Source organism: Alnus glutinosa, chromosome 8, assembly GCF_958979055.1.
Source record: "Alnus glutinosa chromosome 8, dhAlnGlut1.1, whole genome shotgun sequence".
NCBI classification, from domain to species: domain Eukaryota; kingdom Viridiplantae; phylum Streptophyta; class Magnoliopsida; order Fagales; family Betulaceae; genus Alnus; species Alnus glutinosa.
The window spans coordinates 13503779-13521227 of NC_084893.1; the positions used below are offsets into that span (position 1 = coordinate 13503779).

Below are 17449 nucleotides of genomic sequence, written 5' to 3' on the forward strand. Positions count from 1 at the left end.
TTGCACATTTGTGGGAGGTAATTTGGTTACATGGCGGAGCAAGAAACAGTTTGTGGTTGTCAGATCTAGTGCAGAGGCAAAATTTAGAGTTATGGCTCAAGGAGTGTGTGAAACATTATGGTTGAAAGTACTCTTGATTGAGCTTGGGTTTGACTCTAAGAACTTAATACTATTGTATTGTGACAATAAAGCAGCAATTAGTATTGCTCATAATCCAGTCCAACATGATCGAATTAAGCATGATGAAATTGATCGACACTTTATTAAAGAAAAACTCTGAGAAGGTATTATCTGCTCACCATATGTGAAGACGAGAACAACTGGCAGATATGTTGACAAAGGGTGTGTCTAGTAGTATTCTTCATTCAGCCTTATCCAAGCTGGGCATGCGAGACATCTATGCCTCAACTTGAGAGACAGTGTTGAAGATGGAAACTACCGACATACTATGATTCTTCTTTATTTATTCTGATTGTAATATTGTCTTTATTTCTTTCCATATTAGTCTATAGGTTTCTTCTATCTAAACCTATACAATTGTATGAAGCTATTACAAGCAATAAGAATTTCTCTCCCTTTCCGTTCTTTATTTTCTACATTTCTTTCCTTGAGGAAGTGAGCCCTTGTCACCATGCCTTTAGGCCTTCTGATACTCTATCCGTCCGTCAATGCTTGAATCTGCTTGAATGACTTAGGAGATTAAATCTGTGCTTTTTGTGATTGGGGTGACCATTATTATGATCTTCATGAGACCAGGTCGCACACACTGCCCTTCCTTAACTATTGGGCAGCCAATCTTTACAAACCCAATTGTGATCCTTGTTGGCATGCGTGGATGAATTCAAGGAAATTTGTCTGAGTACTTATTTGCATAGTCCCATGAGAATGCATGTTCTCAACTGGATTCCCCCTTCTTCATCTTCACTTTTGAAAGTTTTAAAGTAGCACCCCATTTTAACCAAATAAGTATCCACCAAATGTGCTTCCTGTGCAACAGTTCCTGGAGTTGCCCTCAGGAACCTTGACCTACGGTTGTGTTTGGTGCTGGTATGCCACCAACCCTTGCCATTCACAGCTGCCTTCTTACAGATCACCAACCTTGCTTCAAGTTGTTCACCAAATCTTCGAGGGTCTTCCCTTTACTTCCTCTCCTCTTCCAACCCATTCATAGATAGCATTAATGATGTTATTTATCAGCTTGAATCACAACTTATTGCTAGAAATTTAATGTTGGGAGTTCTTTATTTGACGACATAATATAATATATTTAGACCCCAGTTAATCCAAAAGCTTAATATGGTGAGTTTAATCTAGAACTCAACCACTTACAAATGAATTACCCAACATCTACAACAGCCATCAAAATTCTCAAGAGTTCCTAAATATAGAGTCGACCATTTTCAACATATAAGCATAATCTAAAAGATCCCAAGAAAATGTTACCAAGTGTTTGTTGAGTCTTTCCAACAAATAATGAGAGAAATCTAAAACATAACATTACTTAATATTGTTGTTAACTGAATTTGTGGCAAAAATGAAATAATTCAGTATAACAAATCTATATACCATCTATTATGCCTAAGAACTAGAAAAAGAAAATTTAATGAGTCCCTGCTTGTTTACCTTTTACCATGGCACTATTGCTCATTACTCATTATAGGAATGATTACTTAATCCAATGGCGACATATAGGTCAATTTGAAATAGCTGCTTAATTAACTTGTCAATTAATGTGCAACAATATTGTCATATTCCTTGTCTTTAATTCTTTTATGTTTTCAGTGGTTTCCCTTCAAGTTTGAACTGTCTTCAGCGGAACTTCCCTTGCAACCGAGGTTCTGGAATCTGTAAGTATATATATATTTTTTTGATAAGTAATTGTAATTCAATTCATTAAAAGTGCAGAGGGGCACAACCCTTATACACGATAAGTATATAAGAGAGCCCCTAAATAGGATGAGAAGAGAATAAATTTAAAATGTCTACAAAGGTAAAATTATTCAAGCAGTGATGGGATGCTATCCAAATATATAACATATTAAGCAAACGCTTTTGTAGCTCCACCATTGATGTCTTTACATCTTCAAAGAGCCGAGCATTCTGTTCTTGTCATATACACCACAATAAACACAATGGAGCTAATCGCCAAGCTTCTTTAGCACGACCATACCCAACCGACACGCCCCAACTAATCAACAACTCCAACACCGTTCATGACATCACCCACTCTACCCCAAATAAGATAAGAATGTAACTCCAAAGATCATGGGCGACTTCGCAGTGAAGCAACAGATTATCAATAGACTCCCCATTCTTCTTACATGTACAACACCACTCAATCACTACGACATTCCTCTTACGCAAGTTATCATGCGTCAAAATTTTACCCAAAGCTGCTGACCATACAAAAAAACCCACCCTAGTTGGAGCCTTAACGCGCCAAATACTCTTCCACGGAAATGATAGGCCATTTTTTTTAATAAGCACTTCAAAATAGGATCTCACCTCAAAAAAACCCCTTTTATAGGGGTTCCAAACTAACCTGTCGCCCTCTCCATGTTGAACTGAAGTAGAGTAAATCCGCTCGAAGGAAGAAAGAACCATCTCTATCTCCCAATCCTAGATTTGCCTTGTAAAAAGAACATTCCATTGCATCTATGTTCCTCACAATACTAAACAATACTGGAAAGCACTGCTTCAAAGATCTATCCCCACACCACCAATCATGCCAGAAACTAATATGTGACCCATCCCCCACCTCAAAACAAACAAAATTACAAAATTTCTCCCATCCCCTCCTAATATGTTTCCACACACCCACTCCAAAGGATTCCGACATCTCTTTTGAACACCACCCACCCTTTAGGCTCTCAAATTTTGCGTCAATCACCAATCACCATAAAGCCTCTCTCTCCCTACCATATCTCCACAACCATTTACCCATAAGAGCTTGACTAAACTGGATGAAGTTGTGAACTCCCAACCCACCTAAATGCAAAGGAGTACAAATCCTGTTTCATTTCACTAAATGAAATTTGGCCTCATCTCCAATATCAGCCCAAAGAAAAGCCTTTTTTGAATATTATCAAAACGATTAGCCACCCTCACTGGAATAGGAAACAACGCCCACCCTTTGACAAATACATACACTTCCATCCAGCCAACCTCTTTTCCATTTTCTCAATGACACCATTCCAAATAGATACGGATTTGTAAGACGCACTGAATGGCAAACCCAAGTATGTCAAAGGCAAAGACGCGACCCGACATCCAAGTAGGTGAGCCAACCTATTGACATCCTCTTCCGCATCAATAGGAACAACTTCTGATTTTCCTAAGTTAATCCTTAAGCTCGAAGCTGCCTCAAAGCATAGAAAGATACACCTCAGATGTCGAATCTGTTCTTCTTGCGCACCACAAAAAATGGAGACAAAATGGAGTTTGGGTCTTCTTTTAATGGCGTGGTGGCTGAGGAGGGAGCTCATCTGGAATGTTCTTTGAATTTGCTAGATCATATTCCTGAAGGCCTTTTGCTTCAAGACAAAGTAAGGGATGGTAATGGGGAGTTAGAGAGAAGTGAGCCGATGGTCATTACTCCACTGGTAGTGGAAGGTGAAGACGGGCACAGGGTGTCACCTAGATGGGTGGTGGAAAGAATCAAGAGATTTTATCCATTTATAAGGCTATCTTGTGGTGGTTTCGAGGATAGATTGTTGGCTTTGTTTGAGGAGATTGAAGCTGGGTGGTGGAAAGAATCAAGAGATTTTATCCATTTATAGGGCTATCTTGTGGTGGTTTTGAGGACAAATTGTTGGCTTTGTTTGAGGAGATTGAAGCTGCCAGAGACCGATCTTTGGCAGAACCTAAGACTAATTATCTGTTTGCACAAGGGGTGAAAGGGCAGAGGGAATTAAATAGGTTGGCTTGGTCCATTAACTATGAGAAGAAAGGGGTTCATTCTGATAGAGGCAGACATAAGGGTAGGGGTTCATCTCGCTTATATGACGCCTAAAATATTAATGTGGAACGTTAGAGGGCTTAATGCGATTGAGAAAAGATTGGAGATTAGAGGGCTTCTAAGGGATTGGAAGGCTGATATTGTATGCTTGGTGGAGACAAAGATGGCAGTTATCTCAAGGGAGGTGGTGCAAAGTTTATGGGGTTGCTATCATGTTGATTGGTGCTATTTGGGTGCCAATGGAGCGTCAGGTGGGATTTCGTTAATGTGGGATAGAAGGGTGGTGGAGAAAGTGGAGGAATGTGTAGGTAGATACACCGTTGCTTGTTCTTCGCGCAACACTGGAGATAATGTAGTTTGGGCTTTTGGGCGGGTTTATGGTCCAAATGATGACAGGGATAGGAGGGATTTGTGGGTTGAATTAGCTGGATTGATGAGTTGGTGGGAGATGCCTTGGTGTATTTGGAGGGGATTTTAATGTGGTTTGTTTTCCTAGTGAGAGGTCTAGTGGTGCCGGCTATTCTACAGCTATGGAAGAGTTTTTAGACTTCATTTTCATGCATAATTTGGTGGATCTACCCCTTGAAGATGGCCAATTTACTTGGTCAAATAATCAAGAAGATGAAATAAGGTCTAGAATCAATAGGTTTTTAGTTTCTCCAGTGTGGGAGGAGCGCTTTCCTGAAGAGTCACAGAGGAGATTGCCAAGACTCCTCTCCGATCACTTTCCTTTGTTATTGGATTGTGGGGAACCAAGAGGGGGAAATAGGTATTTTAAATTTGAGAACATGTGGTTGAAATATGAGGGTTTTGTTGAGCAGGTTAAAAAGTGGTGGATGTCTTATGAGTTTTATGGTTTGCCAAGTTTCATTTTGGCTAATAAATTGAAGGCTTTGAAGGCATATTTGAAGAAATGGATTGAAGAAGTGTTTGGTGATATAGGGAAGAAGAAGAAAGAATTATTGGAGGATATTCGAGAGCTGGATTTAGTTGAAGAATGCCGTTGCCTAGAGGAGGACGAAAAGGTTCGAAAGGTAGATATGTCGAGAGAGCTGGAGAAGAGTCTTCTTTTTGAGGAAATGAATTGGAGGCAAAAATCTAGAGCTTTGTGGTTGAAGGAGGGGGACAAGAACACAATTTTTTCACAGGGTGGCCAACTCACATCGTAAATTCAATCAAGTGGATTCTTTGAGTATTAATGGTACAATTTCCCGGAATCTTGCGGAGATTAAAGAGCATATAGTCCAATATTACAACAACCTGTACTTTGACTATTGTTCTTGGCAGCCTAGGGTAGAGGACCTATCTTTCTTATCCATTGATGAAAGCATTTGGCTAGAAAGAGCATTTAAGGAGAAGGAGGTGCGGGTTGTGATCAGGGATTTGAATGGAGATAAGGCGCCAGGTCTTGACGGCTTCACTTTGGTTTTCTTTCAGGAGTGTTTGGATTTTTTAAAAACTGACATTGTGGCTGTTTTTGTAGAATTTCATGCTCTAGGCAAGTTTGAAAAGAGCTTTAATGCTACTTTTGTCTTTCTGATTCCTAAGAAGATTGGTGCCATGGATGTGAGAGATTTTCGCCCTATTAGTTTGGTAGGGGGGATTTACAAGATTATTTCAAAGGTCCTCACGAATAGGTTTAAATCAGTTTTGGGTAAGATTATGTTTTAGATTGCAATGCATGAGTAGAACTGGCCGACCGGCTCGCCCAAATCTGACAGCCCACTGTCAGATTTCCATTAACTGCAGTTTGCTGTTGGTAGGCTTTTTGGAGACCCAACCAAAGTCCGGTCGATCTTTGGTTTGAGGGGGTTGATTTTCCGAGCCTGAACCGACTCAAGAGTATTATATATACTAAATGTATTGTGATGTGACTTGACTTCAATCAAGTCATAATATTAACACAGGGGCCAGCTGCTTTTGTTTCAAGTGATTCTGGAGGGCTAGAACTTTAGTTTGTGTTTGGTAACCCTTTTTAAGAGGGATTTTTTATGTTTTGGTTGAAAAGGTGTTTTGATGTGACATAAATGTAAAATGGAGTTTTGAGTTTTTTTTTGTGTTTTGTGAGGAAAGTTGTTTGTTCATGTTTTGACTTTTTTGGGCGAAAGACAAAAGGAAAGGGATAATGAGTTACCAAACAGGCCCCTAATTGTTGACAAGCCTATTTCCATGGATTATATATATATATATATATATATATATATATATATATATATATATATATATGTAGTCTATTGGGACTTGTGTCTTCTATACTACATGAGTACTGCAAAATAAAATTCATAGTAGAAAAGTTTGATAGCTAGAATAGTTTGTCTTTGTGATGCAATTGAATAATAAAAAGAACAAAGAAAAAGGATATGGGCTACTTCGAGAGAGTCGTGATCTCCAATGACTACTTCAAGGGAGTCGTGACTTCCAAGATACCAACAAAGATTCTAGGTTTTCATAATATTCAGCATGCTATTTTATTGATTAGGGTTACATTTATGTAGGAGACGGTTAGATCATATGACATAACCATTACGTCTAGCTGTCATAACATAATGCCGGAAAATAAACTAAGAAAGGAATAAACTAATGGAAAATACATTCCTTATTAGGTAAAACACTTAGGGAAATAATATATGGAGATTCTACTCCTTATTCACTGCTGTCTTGGGGATTCGGTATTGCCACGTGTGCTGCCACGTAAGCCCTAAAATTCTGAACGTATCATCCCTCTCCCCTAACATCTTCCTTGTCCCCAAGGAAGAATTCTAGTTTTGCAAAACTCACTCCATTGCCAACTTGCAACCTATCTGGATCATTCCGTCCACTAGGACCCGCATAGGCTGCCCATTTGCCATTTAGATTGGCAATAGTAATCATGCTTGCCCATGTATCATTGATGTCATCAATAGTACGCCAGCTATTTCCAACCTTGTCTGCCCATAAGGCTGGGTCATCCACCCCCCATTCGCAAAGGGAATAGAAAATTGTGCATCCAGTTGCATTTAGAGCATTACGTATTGGTGGGTATCTTTCTTTTGGATCGATGCCCAGATTGAAACAGTTGTCATATTTCAAATAATCTACACCCCAAGAAGCAAACTGTTCTGCATCATTATTTTCATGAAAAAGCGATCCTGGTTGCCCTTGACATGTAGAAATCCTAGCATCAGAATAAATTCCAAGCTTGGGGCCCTTCACGTGTACATAATCAGCAGGAGCTTTAATTCCATATGGAAAAGTCAATCCAACGATAAAATCCCAACTTCTTTAACCAACTTCTTCTTTTTTGTTTTTCTTTCTCTTGCTGAACCAAGCAAAAATCACGCCATGCTCTCCCTTCTCCTTCTACTTCTCATTCTATTTCAGTTCTGGTTTTGTAAAAATTACTCCATTCTCTTCCGACCCTTGCTTCCTCTCTTCTTCTTTCTTCTTCACAATCTGCTACAGCTCCCTAGATATTTTCAGCCCCTTCCTGATAGAGAGACAGGGACTCTCTTGGCCTGCCGGACCCATTCTTCAGCTTCTTTGGTTTCAACTCAAGCTGGTTGTTAGGTAGAACCCTGCTGTTGACGCCAAACTGCACTGGACTAGCTCCTACAAGAATTCCAGCAACTCCTACCCCGACAACACGTCCATCAGGGCTTAAAATACCCCCAGAAAAATCAGGCTACATCGTGACGTCCTTGCCAGCCTTGACATCGATTATATGGGGCATAAAATTCTACCAACAGAACCTGCGTTGAGCTCTTCTATTATGGGCAAGGATTGGCTTACCAGAGAGGTCAATTCTTTTCCTGATCTCCTCCATCCGTTTGCTCAATTCTTCTTTCCACGCGAGGAATTCTGATCGTAGCTTTTCCCACCTTGCTCGTTCTTTTTCTTTCCGGAAAAATCGGGAAGACATGGTGATGGTGTGGATCAGAGATTATTGTAGAAAACAATCAACCTCAACGAAGATTTTGGATGGCGTGGTGCCATCAACATCATCAGAGAAAGAAATTGTGGAACTTGAAGAAAATGCCCTTAGTGCAATTTTGTTGTCCATTTCAAACAGAGTTTTGAGAGAAGTCGCGAATGAAGAAACTGACAAAACAACCTTCTTCTCCGAAAGCCACTGGAATTTTGCTAGCGACAGTCGGACCGTGTCAGTGACCACTACGATGGCGACAACAGAGAACACCGGTTATCGAACCCACGCAATATCCACCTAAACCCACTCATCAAAAGAACCAAACCACCACTAAACTTGTCTCCAGCCATCGAAGACGGCACCAACCACCACAGATATCATCAACTACACCAACCGACCACCCTGATGTGCTCTTTTAAAACAAAGAAATGCTTAAAACTCAGCAGTCACAATCGCGGTTTTGCCAGCTACACTAAACCCACCGACGACGAAACCAGCCATGGCGATGACGGTGATCTCGACGCCATCACTCTCCTAACCATTAAGCCCAAATCCTCAGTCTCCTTCAATCAGCAGCAAGACCAGATTTTGGGTGAAAGAAAAGAAAAACAAAGGAAAGAAAGAAGGAAAAGGAAGGAAAGCAGGAAGAGACGATCAATATCAGGAAAAGGATTAAAATCTCTAGGCTCTAATACCAGCATGTTGTGAGGTTTGCATGAAAACCATTAGTGAGAAAGGGTTGTGATGTAGGACAGATTAATCGGAAGAAATAGATCAAGAACTTGAGAGGTAGAAGAAGTAGAAATAGAGGGAGAAGAAGCAGAAATCAAGAGAGAAAGGAAGAAGAAAGCCGAGAGAGATAGAAAATAGGGAGAAGACAATAGCAGCGCACGCTCAAATTTTCATTCATTATCAACTTCATCGTCCTTCATTGGGCTACAAAACATGTTTAAATAGATCTCCACTAAAAAACCCAAGGGCAACGCCCATTTATTACTTACCTAACATAGTCTTATTTTCTTGCCTAACATAGCCTAGCCCATTTTTTTGTTGATAGGTAATAAACAAAATAGCATTAAAAAGCGTAAAAGGCGCCCCTAAGCATATAGGAAGTATACAAAAAGGACACCACAAAAAAAAAAAAAACAAAAACAAAGGAAGAACACCCGAAAAACCCAAAAGAAGAATTCTACATCAAACCCCCAACTTCTTGCCCCTAACCCGGCTTGAACCCACTCCCCTAGCATCGAAATTAATAGAACATTCTAGATTCTTGACCTCTCTTTTCTCCTTTTTACTTTTTATCTCCTTAACCTTCTTAGAAGGGGAATTAGAGTCATAGCACTCATCCTCAGTCAAAGTCAAAAAAATTCAGAAATCCCTTCTGATCAAATCCCACAAACAAAACCCCCATCGTGTGAAAACACGATCTACTATCTTTCACTACCCTGGGGTAAACAACAACACTTTCCTTCGGATCAATCCCCTTTGAAGATTCCCCCACCTCAAAGACCCCAGATGACAAACTAGGTAACTGGGGGCACCCAAACACAGAGGAGAACGGCCTTGGCCACTGAGGAAACAAGACCCACTGAAAAGGGGGAATGGAAGCCGAAACCCCGGGAGGACCTCCGAACTTCCCAAAAAGAGGAACCCCACCAAAACTCTTCACCAAGGCAGGGGCATCTGAATGCACCACTGCTTGCCGAAGGAGAGATCCCGAAGGAGCACCAGAAGCAACGCCGACGGAAGCTAGCCCAACACCGCTTGACGAGGCACCAGGCTCACCAAACTGAAATTCCTCAACACCCGACCTCACCAAGACAGAGCCAGCCGACGGAAGAACCACTGTCTGCCAATGGATGAGCCCTAAACCGGAAAAACTTGAAACCATAGAAGACCGCACCCCAGAAGGAAGATCACTCAGAAGCACCGAAGGACGCAACACCAGCGTCGGAAGGGGAGGAAGAACGGTAGCCTGATTGACGGACTCGACCACTGGAACGAGCTGTCGATCCCTAGAATCAACCCCGGAATGTGACAGACCTAGATCCACCCCAGGATCTGCCGCTGACGTCATGTCCGGTCGAAGAGCGCTCCCATGGACTTCCGCCGAACGCTGAAGACACCTCGGACCCCATCGCCGCCCCAAAATCGCACTAGAAACCGAAGATAGCTTATGGCCCGAAACAGCGTCCAACTTGGCATTGGGCTTAATCACTTTAGCCCCAGCCTGAAACCCTTTAAAAACAGACTTAACCCTTTTAAGCACCCGGCCCGCCACAAAACCCACCCTACGTTTAAACCCAAACAAAGACTTAGAGCCCAACTTTTTCGAAAAGCCACAGGCCCAAACCAGCGCCTTGGAGAAGCGGCCCAGAATTTCAAAAACCTTCTCGAACACTCCAAACACGCCATCCCCTTGCAGAGAAACGTCACCCTCAACGGCTGAATCCCTGGACACGCCAGCCGGTCTATAGACACAACCTCGAGACCTGAAATGATCATCTACACGATGGTCCATACCTGAGGGGCCAACCGCTTGCTCCTCCAGAACGGAGCAATCTCTCACCTAACGGACCGCCCCCATCTCCATTCCGCGCAGCTGCGTCTTCTCCACGTCGCACCTGACCGGCAAAGGCCAATCTCCAACAATCTTTGCCGCAACCCTATTTCTTGAGACGGTTGTTGCTGAACTCACCACCTCCGCAAACGACGGACGCCCTGTTCCATTCCCCAGCTTAACACCCGACGGAAAACCACCAGAGGAAGGTAGACCGCTAGAAGTCGGAGACCCAACCGTGGTTCCCAGAGAATCCAGAATTTTGCTCAGCTCCCCCGGAAACACGGCTCCACCCTCTCCCGTCCCGACCTTCAGGAAAGAAAATACGTCCTCTCCGGCCTCCGTCGAAAACAGCTACCTCCAAGAACCGCCCAGACCTGTTTCCACCTCTCTGAGTGATGGTCGCCTTAGACCCCTCCCTAAAGGATTTAACGAAATCCTCGATCCCAGGATTACCCAAAACTTCTTCCACCCTCGACAGCATCCACGCAATGCAGCTCAACCCGAAAACAGCAGAGCCTGAAAACCCTTTCCTCCTTTCCTCCACCCGAAGCTCGGTAGACCCTGTTTCCACCGAGAATCGGAAGGACTTCACCTCCACAAAGAACTAGCTCTCCATCAGGCTGAAACCGACACCCCTACAGGCAAAGCATCCCTTCCAACAGAACGAAAAAATTAAACCCACTACCCAGGAAACTCCAAGAAAAGGCAAGAGAGAACGACGGAGAGACAGATAGCTAAGAGAGATAGAGCCCCAGGCGGGACGCGCCTGTGCAAGTGGAGGTTCCTTAGTACATGTAATCGCCAATATCCATTCTAGGAGTTCAAGAAAAGAAAGAATGTGGATAGTCTCATCTCCCTCCTAGCCCATTTATTGAATTACCAAAATAAATAAATCATAAAATAAGACATATTAATACACCGAATTAAAAATTTAAATAAAACTAAAGGCTGAGGTATTCCACGTCAAGTTGGCACGTTCGTGTTAGGTAGCCTACTTCACACATCTTATTATATAGGTATTGAGAAATATAACAATGACCAAAATGCCCACAAACCCTAATAACTCTTACAACTGTAACAATCACCTTTCTAGCACTTCTTAAGTGATGAACAATCATGATGTACTGCAGACAAAAATGCAAGGCCACAAAATCTGTGGTGAGATGCATTTAATACTTATAATTGATGCTCCTCTTTATGTTTATTGCTTCTTTATTTATCTGTTTTAGAATAAAGGAAAAAAAAACAAAGTGGAAGACTAGCTCTGTAAAAGAGGCTCCTGGATTTGAGTAGGGTTAAAAGTCAGGCACAAAAATGTCATCACAAAATGTGTAATATGCATACAAGTAAAGCAGGACAGGGACATAGATGATGCCAGTTTTGTAAATCAAGAGACCTTTTTGAACATATGTTGATAGATGCCACTTTTTTATTGCCATGCAGATTATAATTTTTCTATCAAGTGTGGTGGTCCACAGATCACTTCTTCTGCCATTGTGTACGAGAGTGATAATGAAACGCTTGGTCCAGCCACGTATTATGTGGCAGACACAGAGAGGTGGGCAGTTAGCAATGTTGGATATTTTGTTGAGAGCGACAATCCTCAGTATAAAGGTTCTACGTCTTCTCACATTACAAATGCGTCAGACATAAGGCTGTTCCAGACAGCACGGATCTCTGCTTCTTCATTAAGATACTATGGCTTGGGGCTAGAAAACGGTAATTACACTGTCAGCCTCCAGTTTGCAGAAACAGCTTTCCAAGGTTCTTTTAGGTGGAATACTCTGGGGACACGCCTTTTTGATATTTATATCCAGGTCTATATTATATCTTTGAATTGCATTAGAAACTGTGTCTTGGGTGTCTTTTGAACTTACAAAATGCTTGTTACCCTACTAAGTGATTAAATAATATGTTTGATTTGTAGTAGTCCCCATTTCACAATAGATGAAAGTTTACAAATGACATGTATTCTAGAGAAACAAATCCTCTTCTAGAATATCCTGAGACGAACTAAGAAATGTGGGCTTACACTTGAAGGTAATATGAGAGAAGTTAAATGGACAAATTCTTTCATTTTTGTAAACTTTCTACTATTTTATGACAGACCTAGAAGGAAAACATATCATCTATTAAGGGACGGAGTGAGGAGTAGTAAAGTATAATGACACTTAAAATGCCTTGACTTGGAATCATGATGATTTCAAAAAGTTGTGATCATCTGCAGTCTATTGATTTTTTTAACAAATTTATTGATTATCTAATTTGTTGTTTGAAGAGGAACTTTAGAATATGAATAACTCCAAAATTATGTTAGTAATTTTATAAATCTATTACTATCACTAGGTCAAAATTTCGGTCCAGTATGGCATAGCCTTTGCAATTTCTTCACAACAATTTCCCAATTCATTTTCTTAACCCATATAATTTCTAGATGCAAATATTTCCATATCAGGAATGTGTCTATAGTCAGGATAAAGCATAATTACTGGGAGTTTGATGAAATAGAGCTCCTATGTTTCTTAAAATTTATTATTATCATCATTTGTTATTGTTGTTGTTGTTGTTATTATTATTTATTATTTATTATGATCATCATCATCGTCATCATCATCATCTTAAGTTCTGCATTTCTTTATTTTCCAGGGGAATCTTGTTTTGAAGGATTTTAACATACAAAGGGAGGCAGGTGGGCTCACATTTCGAGCTGTCCAAGAGATATTTAAGGCTCAGGTATCAGAAAACTATCTTGAAATCCTTCTTTTTTGGGCTGGAAAAGGGACTTGCTGCATACCTTCGCGAGGTACTTATGGACCTTCTATTTCAGCCATCAGTGTTACCCCAGGTTAGAATGTGAAATTATTTAAGCACAATTTAGGAGTTTAAGCACTAATTTCGAGATTCAGGTTTCCCCAAATCTGTATGGAGAACTGGATATCCAGTTCTGTCTATGAGATGCTGCAATTTCAAAAAGGAATGGAATGTTGGACATTGCTGCATCCACACAATCAATGGAACAGTTGTAGCACAAGACAATGTCATTTGAGGTTCTGGTGGTAAAGACAACTATTTTGGTAGCGTTTAAGATCATTCTCAGTAAAAAGGTGGAATTTCACATTCAAATCTGGGAATTAGAATCTCCATGTTTTCAAACATTTTACTGAATAAAGATAGTAGACCAATTTTGTAAAAAATATTGCATTCAAATTGGGAAGCTTAAGGTTATCTTCTTGCTATTCTTTTTTGCTTGGATTTTTTAATTCTTCCACTTATAGTTTGTCAAATTACATTTGCGCATGGAATTGAAGGCATGACCTCATCCTCCATCCCTTAAGGGGATGGAGATGCCATTAATTCTAAGGATAATTGGCAGTTTGATAGGTGAGCCCAACTCACATACCCGCTTGTTCTATCCTTTTGGACTCTGTTGACTTACCTTTCTTTTTTTTTTTTTTTTGCTTGAGGTGTATCTCTCTCGTATGGTCTTGCCCTTGACATCATTTTAGTGTCACATCATAAAAGAAACCTTGCCCATTCATCTAGGGACTGCAGACAAAGCCCAAGAGGTTCGTAGGGTAAGGTTGATTCTGGAAGATCCGAACAACTTATTCACCTTGTGAAAAAATATAAGGATGTTTTTGCCTTGTCCTATGATGATATTCCTGGGGTCAGCATAGACATAGTTCAGCAAAAAGCCCTTTTTAAACCCAATTCCAATCCAATAAAGCAGATACTGTCGATACTGAGGCCTGAATGGACATTAAAAATCAAGTAGGAACTAGAGAAGCCTCTAAAGGCAAGATTTGTTGCAGTTGAGAATACCCGATGTGAATTTACAAATAAACTAAGTCCTTAAAAACATGTGGTATGATTTCTTATTGTTAGGAAAATTACAAAATTAAATGAAAATAGGAGCACAAAAGTGAAAATATTCAATCACTTGGTTCTTTTCTGTGATAGCCTTCAATAGACAATTTTAATGTAAAACAAAAAAACTAGCCTTTTATTATAGGTCATTAGAACAGATGCAACTGTCTTTTGTGAGAGCCCCAGCACTTCACCTCTTGTGATGATGACATGATGCTTTCCTGACCATCTGTTTCCAAAAGATATTCCATGGTATGGTGTGGCGAAGAGAGCTGCATATCCAGTTCTCGTGCAAAATTTGAGAAGAGTCTAATCCCTCAATTTCCTATTTTACTGGTTCCATTTATTGAGTAAATTTTGTACAGATTTCAGACCTACTGTCAGTGACAGCCCTCCAACCAGGAAGAAGAACAGGACTGGTCTGATTGTGGGGATAATTGCTGGTGGACTTGTAAGCTTTCTTACAGTTTTTGTGGTTTTGTGCTTTTTTTGAAGAAGAAAAAGACGTCGCACCAGTGAAGATGAAGGTAAACCAGAATCTGTTGCATATCTATAATAGTTGTCTAGCTTCTCGATCGTTTGGTGGTTTATACATAACAAGAATGAGATATGAAGGCATTTCAAGTGAGACCAATTTTGTGTGTATGTGTCTAACCATATATATACGTATATATGTATTCAAGTATTGTATATGTGTTCAGGCATGTGAATAAATATATACTTGGAGAATATGTTTGCATGTGTGTATATATACGCCAAAAAGTATAGTATAAATTCATTTTCATTCCCTATTAAAGCCCATGTGTATCTGTGACTACAACATGGTTTTGCTACCCTTATTGCCATTTTCAGCTAAACAAAATCCAGGCAAAACACTTTTGGTGGTGTTTTACAGTAGCGGATTTCTTGGTAGTAGATTTTAAAAACTAAGAGGCATTGGGACATTTCTGCAAGAACTTACAGTCTTCCTATTTAATATTTAATGTCGAAAGAAGTTTTTGTTGTACAAACTAAATAAGAAAGTTGATGACCAGACAAATAGTTGACGACCATAACCTAGGTTCATGTTGAATTTGCAGAGTTCCTAGGGATTGACGCTAGACCATACACTTACAGTTACGTCGAACTAAAGACTGCTACAGACAACTTCAGTCCTTCTAAAAAACTTGGAGAGGGAGGTTTTGGACTTGTTTATAAGGTAAGTCATTCTTCTCCAGATCATCTGAGTGCTGCAAACTTGACTATCTAATAAGAAGATGGTGTTCATAAACATTTTGAAATTCCCTGCAAATAACCAATTAGAGCTTGCAATATTACCTTTTCTTTTGTTAGTCAAATTGGAAGCAGTGACCTTGTTACCACAATATTGTGTGCTTCTGATTGGTGGGACGCTGGCTATTGCAATATGTGTTGATTATCATAGTATATCAGATACCATTAAAAAGTAAAGTGACATGCAAACTGGTGAGCAATAGTCATTGCTGTGTGGGGTTGGGATCCTGAGATTCTGTAGAACCTCCAAAGCAGTGGTCGCAGCTTTCTGGCAGACCAGTTCACATAGGATGATCTACTACCCTGGATTGCAACTGCACATGCAAAGTCTCGTTTCTGCCTTCCAGGTTTCGATCTTCCTTAGCATCTTTGTGAACAATTTCAAGCAACACAGAAAATATCTCAATGACATCACAATATACTCAGAAACTTCCAAAGAAATATAAGATCCACATCAAGCAAAATACCTCTCAGAACCAATCAATTCTTTCTTGTCATCTGGTGGATCTTCCAAAAGAACATAGCGTATAATTTTGGACATCATATTGGAATTTTTAGAGACAGATGAATCATTATTGGTGAAAGCTTCCAACTAGTCACATATCTATCAAGAAATTTCTCCAACAGTTGGTGTACTTCTTACTACCTCCTGCCTTTTGAATACAAACCCATCAGAAAATTGTAGAAAGACCTATGGACCTCAAATCCAGATTTCAAAATCCGACTGTGAACCTCGTTTCTTTGTCAAAAAGCGAAGACACTAGACTTCAGCCACCCAATGGAACACCCCCAACGGTGGGGATGGTGGTGGGTGACTTCATTTTTTTCCCTTCTCTTTTTGATATTTTTCTTTTTCAGTTTTTATTTTTTATATTTTAATTTATAATATAATAAAAAAATTATTTGAAGGTGATGTGGCAAAAATAGTGATGTGGCACTAACAGATGTCAAAAAATTGGACGGAAATCTGACGGAGGGACCTCTTTCAAATTCGCGAAAAAGTTAAGGACCAAAAGTTTATTTTTAAAAAGTGAGAGATTAATTTCAAATCGTACGTTGACTTAGGGATTTATGATACATTTACCCTTCAATTTTTTACCAACAATAAATCTCTCCATTGAATTTTGATTCTGAAACAAAATTTGGTAAATCAATTCTATGCTCAAAATCTTTATTTCGCTTTCTCAAAACTAAAAGCACTTCTTCAGGTGTAGTTTTCAAGAGTAATGTTATTTATATGACTATCATACAATTATATGATGAGGCAGTCAAATTTTTTTTTTAAAAAAAGGCTGTTTTCACTACCATGTTACCTAAGTTGTATGTTAGTGGAGTCACAGCTATTATTCAAAGTGACTAAACTAACATGCCATTTTAAAATTACTTTTCTCCCTCTCTCTCTCTCTCTCCCCCCTCTGCCCTTGCGTCGGCGCATGAGAGCGCGTCTAGTTAGGGATTCGTTTCTTCTCGTCGCCTACCGCTTCTTCTATCTTTCTTAGTCTTTTCGTTTGGTTCTCTGGTTTTCGAGTTTCCATTTTGCTGTTCTGTTGGAGTGATTCTCACAGGGGAGTCTGTCAGAGTGCTCTTTGGTTTGGGTGGTACTTTTTCCGGCGATGTAATTTTTGGCTTGCCTTGGTCGCCGGTGCTCCGGGGGTGTTGTGAGATGGATAAGAAATTTTTAGTGGAGTCGAAGTTTTTTGCTTTCTCTGTTTTGGATGGGGCATCAGCGCTGAGGGTTGAGGAGAAGAGGAAAAAATTTCTGGGAGTAGTCATTTTGAATTCTAAGAGCTCCAAATGGCTTGCGTCGATGTTGGAAGTGTTGTTGGGTTAACCGGAAGAGCAAGAAATTGTAAAGTCGTTCAGAGAGGGATCGAAACTTCTG

General features: G+C 40.2%; 1 pseudogene; it reads left to right on the forward strand.

The window, feature by feature from the left end:
* The window catches only part of LOC133876137 (probable LRR receptor-like serine/threonine-protein kinase At1g56130), a 49230-nt pseudogene that overhangs the window by 13507 nt on the left and 18274 nt on the right, over window positions 1-17449 (forward strand).